Source organism: Podarcis filfolensis (genome assembly GCF_964270895.1).
Source record: "Podarcis filfolensis genome assembly, chromosome: 15".
In the NCBI taxonomy this organism is placed as follows: Eukaryota; Metazoa; Chordata; class Lepidosauria; order Squamata; family Lacertidae; genus Podarcis; species Podarcis filfolensis.
This window is the reverse complement of record NC_139618.1, coordinates 24,982,834-24,994,062: the sequence shown is the minus strand read 5'-3', so window position 1 is coordinate 24,994,062 and position 11,229 is coordinate 24,982,834. Positions and strand designations below refer to the sequence as shown.

Below are 11,229 nucleotides of genomic sequence, written 5' to 3'. Positions count from 1 at the left end.
CCCTACCATTAGGTCCAGTCGTGGCCGACTCTGGGGTTGCGGCGCTCATCTCGCTTTATTGGCCGAGGGAGCCGCCGTACATCTTCCAGGTCATGTGGCCAGCATGACTAAGCCACTTCTGGCAAACCGGAGCAGCGCACGGAAACGCCGTTTACCTTCCCGCCGGAGCGGTACCTATTTATCTACTTGCACTTTGACGTGCTTTCGAACTGCTAGGTTGGCAGGAGCTGGGACCGAGCAACAGGAGCTCACCCTGTTGTGGGGATTCGAACCGCCGACCTTCTGATCGGCAAGTCCTAGGCTCTGTGGTTTAACCCACAGCGCCAGCCGCGTCCCAGGGATTGAATTGGGGAGAAGCAGAAGCATCGGTGGCCCCTTCCTTGCCTCTCTGTTGCTCTGGCAGGGGGCCACCACCTCTCCTTCCTTTAAACCATTGCTCAAATGTCCCTTTATGAGGGGAGCTCCTTGCATAAAATCCCTCATTCCTGGCGCAAATTGGTATAAGGGTATTTGCCCATGTCTACTTCCCTGACTGCCAAACGTTTGGAAATTTCTTGAGGCAGAGGCTTTCGGTTGCTAATTTCACTGAACGGCACTTGGTGTTTTATTATACCTTTAATAGTTTATTCGTGGCATCAAGAATACCAGACTCACTTTTCGTTTCATTTTTTTAATAATGTGAAGAAGTGGGGTGTTTGGGGATCATACTGTGCTCCTCAATAAGGGCTTGCCATTTATCTGACCCCTGTTTTTCAAAACACAGCAAGTAATAAAGAGGTCTGGCATGCATGTTAAGTAGGGAACAAATAGGGGGAAGGGTTGCTGCTCAACCTTCGCTGCTCCTCATGAGCAACTGTGATGGGATCCTCGCAGTGCCAGAATAAATTCCCCTTGGTATCACCACAAAGAGAACGCTCAGCCCAGCCCTGCTGGCTGTTTATCAAAAATGCGCTTGTTTTTGAGGGGGGAAAATGTTAACAAAACAAGACTGGAAGGTTTTGGACTTTGAACTGGAACAAGGATAAATAAATAGCTGATAAAAGAGAGGCAGGAACAGGAGCCAGTGGGCTTTGAAGTGCATCGGGGGCATGAGGCAAGAATTGCAGGCCGAGAGCCGGAGAACATGCAGAGACAGGAATGATCATAATATTTTGTAACTGGTGGTACGAAGAACCCCCCGCCCATATCCACATAATTCCTTGCTTTGTAGAGGTGGATCCCTGAAAGCTTACAACACTAAGATGACTTGGAAGGATACTGGCTTCCAAAGCATCCCTGGGAATTTTGGTATAAAAGGGAGGGTTATTATGAGAAACGTTGTTAGCAGAGGTGCTTGCATTTTCTAAGCAGCTGCAGTTCCCACAGGGTTCTGATTTGAAAAATCAAACACTGATATAAGCCCTTTGGAGAACAAGAAAGAGAAAATAAAAGCATACTGGCACAGAGAGGAATATATGTGTTGGACACACGTAATGTACGAATGGCCTTCAGAAAACGAGGGATTGCATTCATCAAATCCAGGAGTCAAGTCACAAAAAAACAGTGGCTGAATCCTACAGACAACCTCTTACCACAAAGTGTGTGTAAATTGCTTTGCAGGGTGGTTTTGTTTTGTTTTTTAAATCTGGATAACCAGCCAGAGTACTACTGGGCAGACCCATACCCAAAATTTCTGTGGTAAGACAGTGGGAATCATAGATGCTTCTGCACAACTTGCTGGCTGAGTACTCATCCCAATTTGCGGGGAGATTAGATGAGGTTGCGTCAAAGCAAGTGTAGGACTGCACTTTCCAAGACGTTTCCCAGTCACATCCCTTACGGTAAAAGTCTGATCATCAACCATCAACCGTAATTGTACAGCCGGGATTTGGCCAGTTTGTGATGGAAACCCACACAAAAATAGCAACAGCCTTGGAACGCCCAAACGGAAGGGTGAGAACAGAAATATATCGGGTTTCCAACATGCTTGAAATGACTTAATGTTATTAATGGATTAATGGATCCAGTATTTGTTTCTAGATAAGGCTGTTTTGACTCGGAACGTTTAGTCTGCCATTGTAACCTGGGAGAAAGTCTGCATTGTCCTTCCAATCTGAAAGGCTGCTCCTTCAGGTAGTTGACTCTACCTTTCTACGATTCAGTGACAGGTGACATGGCTGCCCCTACCCATCCACCAGGGACAGCCAAGGCGGAAGCCTACTTACTCAATATGCCAAATGCCGCCCCTCCCTTTGCTCACAGCAGGCCTGCAGAGGCAGCCACTGACTCTAAGGACAAACATGTTATGTTGTTGTTTGGAAAGGTTAGGATACCAGCCAGGTGTTGTCCAAGATACCAGCCCCCACAGTGGCAAGAAAGGGAATGACGGATGGGCACTTTGTTCAATTTCCAAAGAATGTGGTTTTGATAATAATAAATATAATAATAAACCCGTTTCCTTGGCAACTGCTGATGTCAGGCTTGCTCTGGCAAGGAGTGTCGGCTGTGCGGACCCCTCAGAGCTTGAGGCTAACTGGAAGAGAGAGAGAGAGAAAGGCAAGTGTCAATAAATAACCCACCTCAATCGGCAAGTCACAAAACACTTCCTGGCCATTCAGTGGTCTTGAAGTCAGACCCCTCTGCCCATCCAAGGAGGCTCACTTGAGGTAAAAGGTTTAGTAGTTGTAAGGTGTTTATTGTCTTTGCAATCACAACAGCAATGTGAAAGAGAGGTCATATATACCCATTTTACAGAAGCAGCATTGAGGCCAAGAGACAGCAAACAGGTCAGTGGCCAAGACCCCAGACTTAAGAACAACTCAGGACAGATGTGGGCATGTGGCCTTTTCTAGTCTTCTTTCTAAGTTCACCTCCTCTGCTTATTCATTATTGGCTTGCAGGCGTATAATCTCCATCAAGGTTCACAGCTGGTATCTGGAAAATTGATCTCTTGAACTCCACATGTTTCAAGTCTCAGCCGTCAGATTTGGGAGCTGGTTCAGCGTCACAGCTAAGAGGGCAAGTTATGTATGAGTCGATACGTCTGCACTTCAAACCTTGTGTCTGCTGTGAGCTCACCAGTGGGAATTTCTGTGTCAATTAAGTAACTCCCCCCCCCACGACAGGGATGACTCTGGTCTACCTTACAGGGTTCTTGTAAGGTTTACTGAGCCAACACATATACGCTAAGAAGTGCTGGGTTGAAAGGCTCTCCTAACACCTCCCAGTTACATCAACAACACAGAGATACCAGCGTTAATTGTGACGGGTTGATTCAGCCAGAACAAGAATCTCGATACATGTCCAGACTGAATATCAACTGCTTTCTTTGCTTCTTCTGGAAACAATCCCCGCTGCATCCACTCCCCAGGTGTGTTGCGGCTGCTGCATGCAAGGCTGCAGAGATAGAGATTTATGCATTATGCACACTAATCCAAGTGTGGCTGTAACCGTAACCTGGGGTGGGGGGAGAGGGGGCCGCAGCTTCTCTTCCTGCACAAGGTGACTGTGGGTCAGGCACTGGCAAGTGCGAGCAGAGCGTCTCCTTGGAGCCGTTGCCATGCCAACACATCTGCCTAGGTGATTGCCACTTGTTGAAGGTCGGAGATGAATTAGCAGCTGGAGGAAATGGCAAGGGGGAATGAGAGAGCTGGAGGGTTTAACACTCTCCAGCCAAAGGGTTTGACACCCAATTTCTCTTGCTAAAAGGTGCACTCTAAAGGAGCAGGGGCCCTTTCTCTCAAACTTCTACACTGCCTGGTAGGTGCAAATTAAAGTGCTGTATAAACAGATTGGTAGGGACGCGGGTGGTGCTGTGGGTTAAACCACAGAGCCTAGGGCTTGCCGATCAGAAGGTTGGTGGTTCGAATCCCCACGACAGGGTGAGCTCCCGTTGCTCGGTCCCTGCTCCTGCCAACCTAGCAGTTCGAAAGCACGTCAAAAGTACAAGTAGATAAATAGGTACTGCTCTGGCAGGAAGGTAAATAGTGTTTCCGTGCACTGCTCGTTCGCCAGAAGCGGCTTAGTCATGCTGGCCACATGACCCGGAAGCTGTACGCCGGCTCCCTTGGCCAATAAAGCGAGATGAGCGCCGCAACCCCAGAGTCGGCCACGACTGGACCTAATGGTCAGGGGTCCCTTTACCTTTACCTTCTATCCAGAGAGCCATCAGCCACTAAAAGAAGAGAGGCCTGGGGTGTGTGTGTCAATAATTACTTGCTCCCCCAAAGCAGGCATAAAGCAGTAGCAGTTAAACACTGAGCTCTATGGATTCTGTCCCCAGGAAGTACAAATTTCGAGATCCAAATTTGTTAGGTAATATTTAATATTGCTTCAATTTATTCTGCTTCCACAATCTAGGTTAACTAATAACTTGGAAGTTATCTGGAAACTTTTGAGGCTAGAAACAGGTGAGCGACAGAGATGTTTCCATGTTATTCTCTGGGTTTAAACAAGAAAGAAGCGAGGAACAGAGATGTGCTGTCTTCAGGGTGCTGAATTTGGAAATGGGTGACCTGCTGATTCTCTGTTTTTGCATGGCCAGTCCTGAGATAAACAGAAAGCAGCCAGTGAAAATGTCTCTTGCCCAAGGTGTTTCCACACTGAGCACGGGCAGATTTTGTTTCTCCAGGCACCTTCCCCCTCTTTTCCGCTCCTTTGAATTCCTACTCTGGCTTTGTACAAAAAAAGAGAGAAAAGAAATATACTGCAGAAAAAGGCATCTGGCCTGTGCAGTTTTCTTTGCAGTAGGATGGCCTCAGCAGGGCCTCGCTGAAAGGGTAATGCATACTCTGGCAATTTCAATGCAGGGTATTATTTACCCAGCTGACGTCATTCAGAGCACATTCTCCGCTTCCATTCTCTCTAGAAGCCTCCAGGATATAAGGCACCTGATCGTTTTACTGGCTTGAAAATGCTGGCTAGCCCTTTATATAGAGCACAGTGCATGAAACAGAGGAAGGAAAGAGAGAGAGAGAGAGAGAGCGTCATCTTGGACTATTTAGGAGAGTAAATAGCCGTCCCGGTTTAATTTGCTTCCTTCTATGCTCCATGTCGCCAATTCTCCTTCTCCCTAAAACTCTAGATGGATTATTGCAAAAAAAGACAGGTTGCTACTATTTATGTTCCAAAATCTGAGGGAAAGGTTTCAAACTACTGGCATGTCTGTCCCCTTCAAATGTAGACATTAAATCACCTTTTTAACACATGGAGGATTTTTTAAAAACTCACATGATATGGTCATTAACAATGATGTGTTCAGAGAAAGAGCTCAAGTCTACATACTGTATTTTTCCGTGTATAAGACACCCCCTATCTTTGGGGACTCAGATTTAAGATAATGGGGGGTGGGGGTGTATCCATGTATAAGACGCCCCCTAATTTTTGACTTTATTTTTTAGGGAATAGTCTTATACAAGGAAAAATACGGTACTCTCGTTTCAGAGAAAAAGTCTGCTTCATCATTTTATCTTAAGAGCAACCTTCCAAAAGAGCATCTGTCAAGATAGCAAGTGCATTTACAAACCCAAACGGTATGAACATGACTAGTTTGTCTTCTTCTCGCAAGTAAGTTCCAACTAGGAATGTGTAGATAAAAACCTGTGCTCATCACGCCATATTTATTTGGCAGGTTGGTGAAGCCTGCTCTAAGGTGTTCCGGAAAACCTCTTGTAATGGCTTTAGGGGTTGCTTGTGCGTAAGTTGCCGCCGCTCTGGGCTAGGTTGGCAGGTTAAACCATTTCTCGCTGGACAGCCATCCACTCCGTGGCTGTTCAGTCGCTGGCAGAATCCGTCAGTGGGCGTTTCTTAAACCTTTTCCAACATAAAAGTTGTTTGACGCCCAGTCTCCTCCTACTCTCCCTGCGCGGAAGTCTTCTGCGCAGGGAGGGCGTGGGTAGCGGAGGACCTGTGCTCTCCCCGCTGGTGTCCAGTGAAGAGTCCCGGAGCCTGCTCTCTGCTTCCCCCATTGGCCCTCCTCTATCCCTGGTGTTGCGCTGATTTTCTTCCCCAACAGGAGACTTGCCTCTCTCCCTGCTTGGCCCCTCTCCAGCATCGTTGTAGGGCCTCGCCTCCTCCTCTAGTTCCGATGGCAGTTCCCTGACACCTCTGCTTGGCTGGCTTGTTAGTAAAATAGGAGCCTATGCTTTACAACTGAAAACCCTTAACGTATTGCAAATATTTCCCCATAGGCAATTATATTGGTGGGAGGTATACACAGTGATTCACACACAGCCATCTTAAAAAAACCCATCACCCACTGCAGCCAATGAATGGTGGAACTCCCTGCCATAGGAGACAATGGATACCAGTGATAAAGTAGGACAGAAATGGGACAGGGGCATTGCTTTGCAATTAGTAGCCTCCTCAGGTCATGCCTGCCATTGCTGTGGGGCTAAAGGAGCCGCCGAGTACACAGTTGAACTCCTGACCTGTTTAGCCTGCTATAAATGTATGTTCCTGTGCAGATTACAAATGGTTAATATTTTCTTCCTTCAACTTCTCAAATCCGTTTCTTCCATCACACACATTACTGAGTAGAGAGACCTTAAGATTTTATATAACCACACACAGATGTTGTTGCTTATCAAATGTCTCAGATTTGCTAGACGTAGCTTCTGATTAGCGTATGACTTCTCTGCAAAGCCTGGCTCTGCCTTGCACTGAAAAACAAGTCTGAATATAGTCTTATTATTTTTTAAGTACCCCAATTAATCTATAGAATCCATTCGCAAGTCCATCATATCCAGCAAACAGAATTATTCATATCCTAATGGAGAGAAAGTACAAGAAAAGGAGAATCGTTGCAATGACATCTTGTAATGTTGCTCCTGTTTTTCATCACCATAATATCCTCCCCCCGATGTCAACAACAGAGCGTGAATTGAACAGGGCCGCTTGACACCTTGCTGAAGAAACTACTTTGGCAAGAAGGTGGTATGCTTTTCATGTTACATATTATATATTCTGCAGAGTGTATGTCTGCACTTCCCTGCCAGTGGTGGCACCAAAAATATATTAGGAGGGAAGGTCAGGGCATGGCAAAGGGAGAGAAACAGGGGTGAGATTTGGTCCACACATTAGATTTCTGAAAGGGAAACAATATATTTCCCATTAATGGTTTGATCCTAAAGGTAAAGGGGCAGAGGCACTCCCTCCTGCCCCAGTGCTGCCTAGGCATTCAGCCGTCTCCTAGCTTTGCTCTACACCGGCAACTTGACAATTCCACAAAGACCGCTCAAAGTCTATTGCAACTTAAAAAGCCTGATTATTTTCCAGGGATGAAGGTGTGGAGTCCCAAGAGAGAAAATGCCTATGCAGTAGGTGCTTCTGCAGTCCAGGACATCACTCCTTGCTCAGTCTCTTTCTGGCAGGCTGCCTGCAAAGTAAAAACTCTTCTCACTGTTTGCTTCCAGACCCAAAGGTGGCTGACTATTCTTACAGGACTTGGGAAGGAAGCCTTTTGAGAATCGGGTTTTTCAATTTGTTGCCTACAGGTGCCTTTTGCGTGCAGAATCTCCTCCAGGGGAAAGGCTACCAAACATGGAGTGCAAAGGAACAGAGAAGGCCACTGCAGCTCACCATTTTTTTTATGTGTATATATATAAAAAAACCCAGAAGGTCCATGTTCTTTATTTTGCATTAATACACGGTAATTGCTTTTACAGAGTCCAGCATACCAACTGCATGTTGATTCTACAGATGGATGCGCCAAAAACCGGCGCTGACCAAACTAGTGCATTTCTCCCAAAGCGAAGACTAAAACCCTTTTAACTCTTCTTAAAAAAATACATTAAAGAACGTACCACACACACATATTGCACTTGTCTCCATATGAAAAATTTGTTTAACCCCACCCCCCGCCCCATGTACATCTCACCAAAGTCTCTTCAAAGGAACCTGTATTAAAACTAATAAAGCTAGTAATTGTTACACAGTAGTATACACAAATCCTCTAACAACAGACATCAACAGCAGACTCAACAGAAGCGGCTATTCTGAAGGAGCAGTTGAGAGAGAGAGAAAGACAGAGAGGGGGAGAGAGAGGCAGGCAAGTGCGCTAAGGATATGTAGAGCTAAGAAAAATGGTTTCCTCTGTTGTAATATAAATGACAACAAATGTTCCGAAACACAAGCTGTTAAGCAGAAGGGGTTAGCTATGCCTGATATAGTTCAACATTCAGAACTTCTGCCCCATCTGCTGAGGTACAAAGCGACTGCCAAGGAAAGTGATGCTTATCACTTTCTCTGCACCTGGATATGGAGCTACAGCCACCTCCTGAGGCTGGCTACAGGTTGTGCTCTGGGTGCCCCTGCCCCACCCAGGGGAAAGAAAAGCTGGGCAAGCCAAAGCTGCGTTATTCCTTGGTGGAACTCTGCTCTTCAGCTGCCCTCTGCAAGGACGTGAGCTGGGATCCTAACAAAGCTTACTCCCAGTCGCCACGGAATAACGTCTTGCAAAGGAGACGCCAGCTCTCGAATTTCCTGGGCATTAAGTCAAGGACCACCAACATACCAGCGCTTCTATCTTCCACGCGCAATGAAAGCCTCCTCCTATTGTGGGAAACGGCTCCGGAGACTAAGAACATGGGGGGTAGAGTAGACAACGCAAGGTCTGAACGTGGCGTCCAGCCCATCAAGGTTTTGGCTAACATAGACCGTTGCTGCAATGCCCCCGGTGAAAAGCCTCCGTGGGTTGGACAGGGTCCAAAGGCTGAGGTTGCCTTCTCCACAGAGCAAAGGGGAGAGGAATGGCTGACCTAAGCTTGCTCACAGCACCACCACCATATGCAAACTGAATAAAGTAAGAGGTTAGCAGCTGGGTGGGCAGGTCTCAAGGGCCAGTGGGGGTTCCTCCCACTGCTTACAAGGAAATAAGGCAGTTGGCGTCAGCTTGGCTGACCTCTCCTCCCCACCCAAAGTGCATAGGATATAGCAGGAAAGGATTTCCTTGCGGGAAAAGCACCTTAAGTCAACGTGCTTCAGCAGTTTACAAGTCAACGGAAGGTTATTAATTCCTGGCTCGTCTCTCAAGAACCCAAAGGTCCCGGTTCCTAAGAGCAAGGATCATCCACAGGAAGGAATTCCGCAAGGCAAGAGGTCTCTTCAGGACACAGCTCCTTGCTGAATCAAAGCCTGTCTCCAAGTCACTCATTTCTCTTGAGAGTTCAAAACTTGGCTGAGGCGGGGGGGAATTAATGGCAAAGACAGCAGCTAGGAGCAAACAGTTGGTGTGGCAATTAAAACGGGAAGTTTAAGCATCGCACAGTGTGAATGCGGCACACGGACTAAAATGGGTCGGGAGGGGAGGGGTAAAGTTTCCCCTTGAAGAAGAGAGGCACAGTTCTCCCCACCAAGCTGGGCTGCACCATTTCAGACTGTAGGTGGGGGGGGGGCGGGGCTGGAGGAGGACTCACAGGATGGAATGTTCTGCCTTACAAGCCCCCTCCAAATTAGGGCTGAACTGGAAGTTCTCCGTTGGGAACCTTTTGTTTAGAAAACTGGGAAGCCTGACAAGGCACCATTTCAGCAACTTGGGGAGTGAGAGGGCTTGAGGTTTGTGCTTCTTTCCCTTAAAGCATTTGAATATCTTGAAAACAGGTGGTAGCCGCTGCAGAGGTCCTACTGCCAGCTGCTTCCTGCCAGCTGCCTTCCCTCTGCTGCCCCACACCCAGATGGGACACTGCCATACCTGCAGCCCAAAGTGGTGCTGCTCAGGCGCCAGTTGAGCCCCTCAGTTGAGAACCAGGCCTACATTTGTCTTCAGCCAGATCGACTTTGCTAATCCATTGTTCTTTGTGCTTAAAACAAATCTGTGTTGTGCTTAAATCTTCATCTGCTCCCAGCAGGATGCTCAGTAACCCGTAGTGCCTATCCTAACACTGTCACGGCATTTATTATTATCTAAATCCTCTTACGTGACAAATTCAAGGGATCCTCTGTATTCTTTCCTATGGTTTTGTGGCCAGCGTGTCATGCATCGCAAAAGGTCTCGGCCAAACGCTTGATAGAGCAGATTGCCTGTTGAAGTGGTTAACAAGTCAACAGTTATTGATCCTAAATATTGCTGTAATACTTTTTAACATTTCAGATATACTAATGATGAACAAGTCAGAAACACTTAAGGAGAACGTTAAACCTGCATTCCACATGGTGGAATTTGAGCTCTGAAGGGACTTTGGCGTCAGCATGGACATAAACGGGGTATTTTCTACTTCAGAAAAAGAAAAAAAGAAAAAGCGTAAGAGTCTCAAAATGAACCCAAAAAGGCACAGCACTATCACTTCACATGGGTTTTCAGATAAGCTCATTTTGTTTCGTCCTTAAAATGCTAATTCCCTAAATAACTGTCGAAATATACAAAGCCTAAGAAACCAAAAGCAATACACACTGCTTAGTCCAAAGTAAAGTTGCTTCTTCTTTTAAAACAGAAAAGCAACAAAGGGCAGCTTATAACTACTTCTCCAGTGATCACAGCTCCCCCCATGCTCCCCCAAGGGGCAACATTTTATAGCCTCCCCACACACCCCTGGGTCTTCCCCACCCCCCACCTCCACCTCCCAATTCTTGTCCATTGATCTCTGGAGGGGCTTCCAACACACACTTAAGTTCTATGAAAATCCTGGACGTCCAACTCCAGCCTTCTTTTGACAACGGTGTATGGACCCTTTCGTCACAAGATCCAGGGGCTTGTCAGGGTTCATAAAGATCAGGAATTTCCTGGCGAGAGTCAACAGAAGGAAGTGGAGATTGTGAGAGGCGCCACGTGAGTCCTCTGAGGATCGGCTGCAGTCAAGTTCTACACTGGCAGCTCAGAGAAAGGTTGTTCAACCCCCAGCACGCTACGTTCCTGATTTGCTTCAAGATCAGTGCACAACTTTGCAGCGTTCCAATGAAAAATGTATTGCTTTTATTGCCAAGTAGCATGGTGTCATCCCATGTTCGCTACTCTTCTTGATCCCTTCCAGGCTTCCTCCGACAGGGGCTGTGTGGTTTGCAGATCTCCTTCTTCCCGCAAGTGTCTCGCCTCTTTCCTTTCAAAGTAGTCCCCTCTTCTATCGAAAGTGCAGTACCTTGCCTCCACAACCCCTGCCATTGAGTTTCCTTGTAGAGCGAGTGACGCTCAGTCATTTCCCTGCTAGTACCAATTTAGGAGGGTTTGTATAGTCATCTGTTAAGGTCAAGGGTTGGGTCACAAACCATGAATTTTAGGGATGGGACGTACATGGAAATCCACATGCATTTCCGTCCTTC

The 11,229-nt window shown here is 46.9% G+C and overlaps 1 protein-coding gene across 1 annotated transcript in view; it reads right to left on the bottom strand.

Annotated features, from left to right (window-relative positions):
* Window positions 1–7,592: 7,592 nt before the first annotated feature.
* The window catches only part of SIK2 (salt inducible kinase 2), an 82,045-nt gene continuing 78,408 nt past the window's right edge, over window positions 7,593–11,229 (bottom strand). The window contains 1 exon segment of the mRNA XM_083588409.1: window positions 7,593–11,229. This exon segment is cut by the window's right edge and continues 612 nt beyond it. The gene's annotated coding sequence lies outside the window, so the exon portion shown is untranslated.